We start from the raw sequence: 11,083 nt of genomic DNA, 5'->3' as shown, positions 1-11,083 counted from the left end.
TACTGTTCCCTAGCCAGTAGCAAACATGAGGTTTCAAACTGAGAGATTTAAAGTCTGTGATTAGTTCTTAAAAATACGATAATTTTCTATTTTTGTAATCACTGAGTGTATTGTCACCCCTAGGATATCATTTTCAGGTGTATGCCACTTTCTAAGTAATCTGTGTATCACATTTATGTGGACTACAGTTATAATCGTATTCTTTATAAATTCTCAAATTAGTAATGATTAATACTTAACTCTTTAACTGCTGGGACTACATTTTTATTCTTTCTGGAAATTCCTGCATGTACTTGTCTTTTAAGGAAACGGTTAGTTTCAGACTCCTTCATTGACAATTTGACATTAGAAAAATATCTGAGTGTTCACATCCTGGTGACAGGGAAATGTCTGAGCTTTCATGTCCTATGTCTTTTCTTTATATGATCCTATAAGTTTTTACTGTCATCCTTTAAGAAATCATTTCCCAAGTTCTTCAGTTCTTTGGAAGATATTGATCTCTTTCAGAACTGAATACGCAATAATCATTACCCTTAGTGAGCTCCTCCTGCTCACTCAGGATGACTGCATAGGCAGCCAGGGGCAAGAGGAGAAACCGGTTTTTGTAACACATCAGAGAAATTTAATTTTTCTGCAGAGTCTTTAGTTCCAAGTAAACTTAGGCACAATCACAACTAACAAAGCAGAACTAAGAGTCACGCTAGGAATAAACACAGGGGAAGTTAGAGAGGCCTGAAGCCCATGCAGCCCTGGAATCAGCACAGAGGTCTGAAGTATCGTTTCCCTAGGTCCTTGACAAATGGGTAGGGTTCTCCACAGTGTTTTGCCTTCTAAAGAACTCCAATTGCAAAACTTACACACATTTTCAAGGGAGACAGTATGGCTTCCTCCACCAGAGGAACTACTTAGGGTGCACATGGAACTGCAGAGATGCATCCCTAACCTCATGGTTTCCCATTATCATACAAAGCATGTAGGCCCTGCATCTTTCTGTGTGACATTTTGGAAGAGCAAGGATCCACTGCCGTATATTTTCTCTCTGCCACTGTATGCAGGCCCTGTTTTATTTGTTCTTTTGAATCCTGCAAATCATGCAATTTCATTCCTATTAACCACAGTTTTTCCCTTGTACCAGGAAAAGACTCGGGCAGTCACTGGCAGATTATGGACATGTAGAAGAATGTTCTGACCTTCAGCAGTGTAGGGCAGAAATGCTTCTACAGTAACTTGGGTAGGGATGGGAGAGGCTAAGAGGGAAGAGAGAAAAATCTATCAATTGTATTTGGTAGAAATATGAATCCTGAATGTATTCAACTCTCAGCCTTGGTGTGTGTATCCTGTTTGGTGGAGGTCAGCAGCATCACCCCCATTCCTCAGTACCCCCTGAATCTTTCCACTGAATGAAACTGTCTTCTCTGGTGTCTGCACAGTGCACCCCTCACTCCTTCAGATCCCTGCTCACACTCAGAATCTTTGGTTAGTGTAGGCATGTCTTCTCTGACCTCCTCCTCTAAAGACTCCATGCCTTCATTTTCTGACCTTCCCAGCTCTGTTTCTTCTGAAGTCCTTGTCAACCCCAACCCCACCTTCTAGATGTCCTTGCTGCTCTGTCTTCCTGCCCAGTAGCACTAGGACTCTGTGAGGAGAACTGGTTTGATTTTGGTTTAAACCCCACTGCCTGGAACAGGCTCAGACACCTGTGAGCAAATCAGTGTCCCAGAACCTGGGGTTTATGTGCAGATTCCTCAGGGTCATATGCAAGGACACTACTTAATGGCCCCAGTTTGAGTTTTACTTGGAGAGTCACCCTGACAGAGTGTGAATGTCAAACTTCAGAATACACTGACCTGTAGTAATAGGGGCGGCGGGGCTGCGTCCCCGACACCCAGCTGCCCACATGGCTAGCTTATGTCCCGAAATAATTACATGGAAACTGTATTTTTTTAAACACTGTTTGGCCCATTAGCTCCAGCCTCTCATTGGCTAGCTTTTATATATTGATCTAACCCATTTTTAATATTCTATGTAGCACCATGAGCTGGCTTACCAGGGAAGATCTTAACCTGCGTCTGTCTGGAGTAGGAGAATCATGGCGACTCCCTTACTCGGCTTCTTTCTCCCAGCATTCTGTCTGTTTACTCCACCCACCTAAGGGCTGGCCTATAAATGGGCCAAGGCAGTTTCTTTATTAGCCAATGACCTTCCTCCATCACTGACCAGTGCTGATAAATAAAAAGCAGCATGGTTGTGAACTAATAGACATCCTCCTGTCTCTGCTTCTGGGGTGCTTGTGTTAAAGGCAGGCAGCACTGTGCACAGATTACTTGGTGTTTTATCACAAGATTAGCATGCATCCATCACCAAGCGACCTGGATTTGTACCTTGAGTGTTTTTCTCCTGGCGACTTTTCCACATTTAACACACTGTTGATAAAGAATTTTTCTCACTCCAACACTGCAGAGTAAGAAGGGAGGGAAGGTCACTCACCTGTTATGGTCAGCTGGATGGGGTCACTCCTCTTAGAACTGACTGGATTGGAGACCTCACACTGATACTGCCCGGCATCCTCCCTCATGACAGGGTCAATGCTGAGGCTGTTGTTATTCAGAGACAGCTTCATTCTATCCATGAGCCCCAGACTCTGGCCATTGAAGAGCCAATGGATGGAGATCCCAGTGTCGTTTGAGGAGCAGTTCAGGAACACAGAGTCCAGTTCTTTGACTGTGGTGTTGCTGACTTGGATGGAGGGTGTAGTCACTGGCTCTGTGGATAAACAGTGGAGGGGACAACTGAGAGTCCTTCATCCTCAGAGATCTCAGCCAGCTCACAGAGCCCACAGAATGACATGGCCCCCTGGAAGATCACATGTTTGGGTGCAAGATACATTTTTTAAGGAGAGAGCTGAATCTTCCTCCTACCCAGATCACCTACAGTGACCCTGACTCAGGATATTTGTGTAGCTTCTACACTTGGAGCATCTTTAGCCCACGTACCCAGAAATCTCATTGTGGGAATTTTTTTCCATTGATTTTTGTTCAAAGTCTTGCTCACATTTTCTGTGAGTGTGAACATTATAAAATAGCCTTCTGTTTCTTTTTCATTAAATAATTTGTCATGGGATTAAGATGGTCCAGCTAATTTCAGAGGTGTTAAAGCCTGGACCTCAGGACAGGCAGAAATCCCAAACTGAAGAATTTTTGTTCGAAGAAAACTTTTATTCCTGCACCATGGATATGAATTAAATACCACAGAGAAGAAGTGAATGGTCACAGTGTTGACAACAGTCTGCCACTCTAATCCTATATACTGATTTTTTTTTTTGAGACAAGGTCTCACTCTACAGTTCTGACTAGCCTGGAACTTGCTATGTAGACCAGACCGGCCTCAAACTCCCACTATCTCCCTGCCTCTTCCTCTTTAGTGCTGATCTTAAAGGCACACACCACCACACTTGGCCAACATTTGTTTTTTAAACCTTGAAAAGAATAAGGGAGAGAGCATCATCAAGGCTTTAATGACATGGTTTACCCTGAGTCATAACGGGGCTCCCTCTCTTCCCCTCTCTTCCCCTCCCATGGAGTCAGAGCTCAGCCAGTCACCCCTGAGACAGGAACAGAGCTCTGAAGTGCTGGTTGTCAACTGTGAGGATGCAGTTTTCTCCTCACATTTAGAGAAAAAGAATGTGAGCACAGTAAAGCTCTGGGTGTTCCTCTATGTCATGGAGGTCATAAGAAGAAAATGGAGGAGACAGGAAGGCCTGTGTTTGTGTTAGTGACAGAAAAAAATCTTGACCTTAAGGTTCTCCCTCCCCTGGGAAGTCTCTCACACAACCTGAGGTTTCCAAGGCTGGGAGAAGCTCCTCCTCACACTCCAAGCTCCATCCCTATGAGCCAGAAGAAGTCAGAGCCTTAGGAGAAGATCAGACACAGGGATGGAGCAAGACGCTTAGGGTAGTTTTGAGCTTTGCTTGTTCCCATAGACAATGGGCTGGAAATGAAATTCTTCTATGTCTTTCCAGAAAGTCAGAGGTCTCTACTCCATACCTGGTGATGATAATTCAGAGATCCACTTACCAAGGACTGTAATGTTCTTGACTGTGGTCTTTGTGACTCCAGTGACAGAGTTACAGACGAGGCAGGTATAGGATCTGCTATCATCAGTCTTTATTTTGGTCATAGAGTGTGTGGTAGGAGCTCTCCATTGACAAACCAAGAGTACAGTGCAGGTGGGTTAGAGGCTGCTTGATAGGAGAGGCTGAGGTTTGTCCTAGAATGGAAATGAATATCTGAGGGGGATATGATTGGGTCTTCTGGATCATCTGGAAAAAAAACAGAACAAAGGCACATGTATTGTCAGCAGAGGGAAGAGCAATCCTAGTCTACAGAAGGCCATAGTATCTCTCTTAGCTGTGCTATAACTTCAGCTGAGCAGGTCCCAACAAAAGCAGGGGTGCAGATTAGTAGAAGAGTATTCATGCAGCAGGCACAAGTCCTGATCCATCACAAGCACAGCACACAAACATCCTCACTGTACACTCACGTGTGCACTGAGCCTGAGTCTGTGCTGTCCCCTGTCTCCATCACCCTGAGTCTCTTTAGGTAGGAGAAGTCCCTCCAGCCCATTCCAGCTCAGTGCTGAGCCTGGCTGCATGTGCTTGGCTAGGCCAGGAGGCTCTGACCAGCCTACATACATGTGTGGTTGGTCTGTGTTCTGAAACCAAGGGGACCAAGGGTCCTAGCTCTTGCCCTCAGTATTTAGGCAGATGTAGCCAAGATAAAGCAGACAATACTCACAGGTAATGTTCAGAGTGAATGGGTCACTTCAGGAAGTGCTCACTGGGTTCCAGGTTTCACACTCATAGGCTCTTGTATCATTCCTCACAACACTGAGTAAAGTGAGAGTCCTGTTGCCCTCAGACAGCTTTAGCCTGTCACCTTCCGAGAGGCTTTGGCCATTTCTCCTCCACAGGTAGCTTATATTCTCAGTCTCAGGCTCACACATTAATGCTACTGAGTCCTCACCTTTCATGGGATTGGAATTGTTGCTTGTGATTTTGGGCTCTGGTAGCCATTCTGTGTGTGCCGACAACAGAGAGAAGTTTGCCCTGTTTGGTGCCTCTGATTCTTGCAAGGGCCTCTTTCAACAGAGCTAGTCTCCAATCTCCCCTCCAACTCAGAACCTCAAAGAATCAGGCAGGAAACAAATTACAGGCAGATGGAGTAGCTGAGCTCTTAGAGACAGTGTGGCCTCCAGTGTTGTGTATGGGAGAAGCAAGGGCTTTCCCAGGAGGGAACTGAGCTGCAGTGTGTGGTGATGGACAGACTCGAGACTTGGAATCAGAGGCCTCATGTTATCTCCTGGTCCTCACTGACACATTGCATGTCTTGGGACACAATGTGCGAATCCCTCCAGCTGCCCTGACCTCCACTGCTCAGTGAGGACCAGCGCCCTCCAAGCCTTTGCTGCCCAGGGCTCTCTACAGATAGGTCATGATTAGTCTTCCCATTGAGCTTCCCTGAGAACCTGACAGCCTGTCAGAGATCGCACACAGATCAGGATCTGGCTTGACCACAGTCTAGCTATTTTTGTCAGGTGTTTGATGTTAATTGACGTGAATCAGGGATCCCTAAGTTAAGCCAGAGTCTATGAAATAATCTAGAAGATGGAAGGGCACCTTATAAGATCTCAGAAGACCATCAGAACAGCTGGCTGGTTGCCTTTCATACCCCTCCACCTATGCTGAGTACACTGAGTCTCAGGAAAGAGATGCCCAGGTGACCTGCCTCTTACATGGACCAGTCTGGGATGGAGGTCTGAAGCAAAGCTTTGGGTGTGCATGTCTCTGTGAAAATATCATGATTTCCTCAGTCAGGCCCTGCTTGAGTCCTGAAGGGTCTTTCTCAAGGCCATGTTCATGATGAGCATCTAAGACACTGGGCAGAGTCTGACATGCCTGGGCTGAGTTACCTCACCCCCTCTCTCTGAGGGTGGATTCAAGTGAGGGATCCTGATTTGTTACTATTTTCTCCACTATGTGTCCTTTACTAAATGCTTGAACCACAATGTAAAGACCATAACACAGTCATCTAGCACTGACAATTCTATGTGTGAAGTAGGATTAGGTCCACCACTACCCAGAGGTAACAGAGCATTACTTACAGTGGACATGGACCTGAACACTTCTCTTCTCCATTTTTGGGGGGTTTATTTTCATCCATAGTCTGTAGAGTCCTCCTTGACACCGAGTGATGTTCTGGAAGAGTAGGGATCCATTGGGGTAAAATTTTGGTGTGCCACTGTCTGTATCCCCTACTAAAAATTTTCTTTCAGATTTTATAAATTGTACAATTTCAAATGGATTCTCATGATTTTCATTCTTCCAGAAAAATTCTATGAAGCTCCCTGGCAGACTGTGAACAAGTAGAAGAACTTCCTCCCCTTTCACAACGTGGGGCGGAACTGCTTCCACAGTGACTTGGGCCGTGGTGGGAGAGATCCAGTAGATCAAAAGTGAGGCTAAGAGGGAAGAGAGAAAAATCTATCAATATTAGATTTTTGCATTTGGTAGAAATTGAGACCTGAGTGTGTTCAACTTTCAGCATTGGTGTGTGTGTGTGTGTGTGTGCGTGCGTGTGTGTGTTGTATTGTCATATTTCAGGGAGGTCAACAGCATCACCCCCATTCCTCAGTACCCCTGAATCTTTCCACTGAATGAAACTGTCTTCTCGGGTGTCCACACAGCTCACCCCTCACTCCCTCAGATCCCTGCTCACACTGAGAATCTGGTGAGTGTAGGTATGTCTTCTCTGACATCTTCCTCTAAAACCTTCATTTTCTGGCCTTTCCCTGCTCTGTTTCTTCTGAAGTGCTTGTCAACCCCAACCCCACCTTCTAGATGTCCTTACTGCTGTCTTCGTGCCCAGTATTATCGGACTCTGTGAGGAGAACTGGTTTGATTTTGGCTTAAATCCCACTGCCTGGAACAAGTTCAGATCCTGTGAGCAAATCAGTGTACCAGAGCCTGGGGTTTATTTGAAGATTTCTTGGGTCACATGTATTTACACTCCTTACTGGCCCCGGTTTGATTATTACTTGCAGAGTCACCCTGACCGAGTTGTGCACATCAGTCTTCAGGATACCGTGGCCAGTGCTCATTGCCACAAGTCTCATGATTATGCCATGAAACTTCAGTCATTACTTACAAAGTCAATCATCAGAATCCTTGACTCAGAAGAAGAATTAAATCCAGAATGCAGGCCGTGTTGTAGCTATTGCCCTTTCAATGAATTATCTGTTTCTTTCTGTAGACATTCTTGGGAAACCATTGCTCTCTCCCTCCTATAACAGCTTTGAGACTCCTCCCAAAGCCTTGGCAGTGCATTAATTGTTTGTTGGGCATAATTATTTACTTCACCCTGCATTGTGTGAGAAGTAAATCATACAGTCAAATCCGTTGTTTTCACTGCCAGATCTCTGCTCCATTCCCCAATATAAACCTAGAAGTCTGCTCTCCTGCAATTGTCCTTAGGGCACGGTGTTTGCTCAGAAAAAAAGTATCTACACACATAGATCACAACTGCAGTCTTCACAAGACAGGCCCACGGACAGCATGTCTGTGTTGATTCATAGTCCTCAGGCAGATAGGGAGTAAGCAAGCCCTGGGCTCACCCTGGCAGCAGATAGGGAACAGCTGGCCTAAGCTAGCACTAAATTCAAACAAATCCTTAGCCCCTTGTACTAACTTCCACCTCGGTTTATTGATGTGTGATTGTTTCTAGCTTATTATCTAGTCACACTTAGGAATGTAGCGTAGCACACGAATATCCCCTTTCCCTTCTTATATTTCCCTAGTGATTTAAGGTCTTTCCCTTTAATGGACTCCGTTCCCTTTAAGAGTTCACCAAGGAATTTTTTGTAACTCACTCCCACCCTGAGTCATAAAGAAAGCTAACAGTCACTGCCTTGTTTAAAGCTCTTTTGGAGACAGGGTTTCTCTGTAGCTTTGAATCCTGTCCTGCAACTAGCTCTTGTAGACCAGGCTGGCCTCAAACTCACAGAGATCGGCCTGCCTCTGCCTCCCAAGTGCTGGGATTAAAGGCGTGTGCTACCACTGCCTGGTGCCTTGTTTTTATGACCCTGGGAAAATTCAAGCCTTGTGACATTTCTTTGCCCAGAGAATTGTTGACTGTACATGTATATAAACTGAAAACTTTGGTGACTCAAACAGAAGAGCAGAGAGAACATAGAGAACAACAGAAGAATAAAGAGACATGCTCTGAAAGAGCACGCTGTGGACTGATTTACTCCCGTCCTCAGATCCCATAGAATTTGCTCGCTTATTGTAGCGCTTCTTCGGACCCTAGAAGACCCTGGCTTTAAGGTGCCAGCCCTTAAGAAGCCCTTAAAAGTCTTCCTTAGCTCATAAACTTACAATGGGGGAGACTTGAGTTTTCTCTCCCTACTTACCAGTTCAAATTTACTGCCAGCTTCCTATGGTTCTCAGGCTAGAAGCAGAAGTCAACTGTTCCTCTCAGGTTTTTCCCTCTCCCAGAAGACCCCAATCCAGACTCTGAGCTCTTCTGTTCTCCACCTGCTAGTAGGTGTCCACTTCAGGGGACCAGCTTTGTGGAGAGGGGCTGAGGAGAGCTCCATGGTCTTTGCTGTGGGATCTGGAGAGGGGGTTTTCTTAGCAGGCTACTGCCAAGCCTGGCTGCTCTGGCATCTGTTCTGCTTTTATTCACAGACCTGAGCCCCCTGAACCTGAGGAGGAAGCCTCCTGGAGTCACATGGGCTGGTGGTAGAGTCTGTGTGTCAGTGCTGCCTCCCATCCTATTTCTTTCTGGTTCAGTGTTCTAGAACATACTTTGAGACAGAAGGCGAAGAATTGTCCATATGTGTCTTGAGAGAACACCAGCTCACACCAGAGCTTTGTCCCTGAATTTCCTGTACCCAATGGTCTTGTGGCACAAAAACTCAGCAGAGCTCAGTTTGCCATGTGATCTCAATGCTCTGGGAAGGTGTTAGTTACTCCAGCAGGAAGTGGCAGTTGTCTCTAGGGGCTGGAAAAACTCAAGCTGAGTGATGACTGTGGGGCTGAGGTCCATGGTCACTGCTGTCACCAGTCAGGTGTCTGATCCAGGGATACAAGTTATTTCAGGGGTTCACATGCCGGTGTGCAGGAGAAGGTGACCTCTGTGTCCTAAAAAGAGGACTTTGTGCTCCAGCTTCCTATGGAGAGTCCCAGGGAGACACCCCTCCCCGCAGCTTCCTGTGCTGTCTGAATGTGAATCAGGTCTCCCATGTCCTTCCTGACCCTTCTGGGATGTCTTTGCTCTCTTTGGTGACTGCCCTGTGACCTCCCCATCTTTCCTCATGGGTGTTGTGAGGGGGAGGGAACTACATAGGGTCTCCTTGTAGAGTTGAGTTCTCAGAGACACAGGAAATGATTATGTGAGGGAGCTCCAGGTCTGTTGGAATTGGGATGGAGACAAGGCTGCAAGACTTGTTCAGGCCTCAGGGAGCTTCCCTCTTGATTATGTGGTTTCTTGTCCCCCCCTGGTGCCCATGAGGAGACCTGCAGCTCATGTCTGGGCTGTCACAAGTTCCAAAGGCTGTAGTGGAGCTGGGCACCAAGTTTCCCAGGGAAGGTCCCAGTGTGCAGCTGTTTTCGAGGACCTAGGTTGACTTTGTTGGAGACTATAACAGCTGAGGTGAGACTCACTGCCACTTTGATCTGCAGTTACCCGAAGGCTGATGGTTGAACCCCCTTTCCTGGGTGTTCATTAGCTTTTTGTACATCTCTTTCAGGGACAGGAATATCAAGTCCTTTGCTCACTCTAAAAGAGCTTTTTTTATGACTTTTAAGTTTTAAATCAAACTATATTCACTCACTAACAATAATAATACATTTTAGAATTATAACATAAAATGAAAACAATCCAAACCAAACCCTGCATCCTCTCAGTGTGGGTAATTCCTAGCCTTGAGATTCAGAGACAGTAAGTCAGCATTTCCAGGAATTTTTAAAAATTCCCCAATTATGATGATTTAAACATAACTTGGACAGCCTTCACTTTCCATAATTTTTATAGCTGGAATTCTTGTTTAAAGAATAGTGTACTCCAAGTTGGCAGAACATTTCAATGATGAAAACCATACCTTCAAACATGGTCCTCCCAGTAAGGTGGCAGCATAGAGTCACATGTGGATATTGCTTGTTAAGGGCCTGTTTTACATCTAAACCGTGCACATGTTGAGAGAGCATTCAGAGGACCCACAAAGTACAGCATGTATGTTAACTCATTAGGGAGTGCTTTGTCTCTTTAAAATTTCATGTTCTCCTTCCTCAATGTTGTACCATACCTCGGCATATTAAATTACAGTGTACATGCATACATCATAGGCTAGGATCCATATACAAGAAAGAACATGTGTTTTTCCCCTGATATTGGGTGATCTCATTTAACATTATACATTCTAAGTTTATCCACTTTCCTATAAATTTTGTGGTTTCATTTTTCTCTAGAGATGAATAATATTTCATTTGGTATATGCACTAGTCTTCCATTATGCATTTGTCTGTTGATTGACATCTAGATTGGCTCCATCTCCTTGTATATTGAATAGAGCAGCAGTATTCATGGGGTGCAAATATCTCTGTTGTGGGTACAGGGTCTCTGGTTACATGCCCAGTGCAATAGCTGTGTCACGTGTCATTTCTAATGCTGTGAGGGACTCCCACGAGCTTTATAGAATGACTGCATCAATTTGCACCCCTGCCTGCAGTGAACTAGTGTTCCTCTTTCTCCACATCCTCTGCAGCTCTGCTGTCAGTTATTGGGGTGACAGCCATTCTACCTGGGTGAGCTGTTGTCTCACAGAACTTTTAATTTCCATTTCCCTGATGAGCAGGGGTCACTGTTTTCCTGGGTTTTACAGTTGTTTACTCTGAACACAAAAGCCATATCATATATGACTTACAAATGTGCTTTTCTGTTCTGTAGGTTGTCCTTCCAGTTTGTCGTTTTAATTCATAAACTTGCTGTCTGAGGGTTGCTATTGCTGTGATGAAACACCGTGATCA

The 11,083-nt window shown here is 45.2% G+C and overlaps 1 pseudogene; it reads right to left on the bottom strand.

The window, feature by feature from the left end:
- Nucleotides 1-695: 695 nt before the first annotated feature.
- On the bottom strand, nucleotides 696-9,104 carry LOC130868930 (carcinoembryonic antigen-related cell adhesion molecule 1-like; annotated as a pseudogene).
- Between the last annotated feature and the right edge of the window lie 1,979 nt (nucleotides 9,105-11,083).

This window comes from Chionomys nivalis, chromosome 2 (assembly GCF_950005125.1).
Source record: "Chionomys nivalis chromosome 2, mChiNiv1.1, whole genome shotgun sequence".
Classification (NCBI taxonomy): Eukaryota; Metazoa; Chordata; class Mammalia; order Rodentia; family Cricetidae; genus Chionomys; species Chionomys nivalis.
This window is presented reverse-complemented; position numbering and strand designations above follow the sequence as displayed.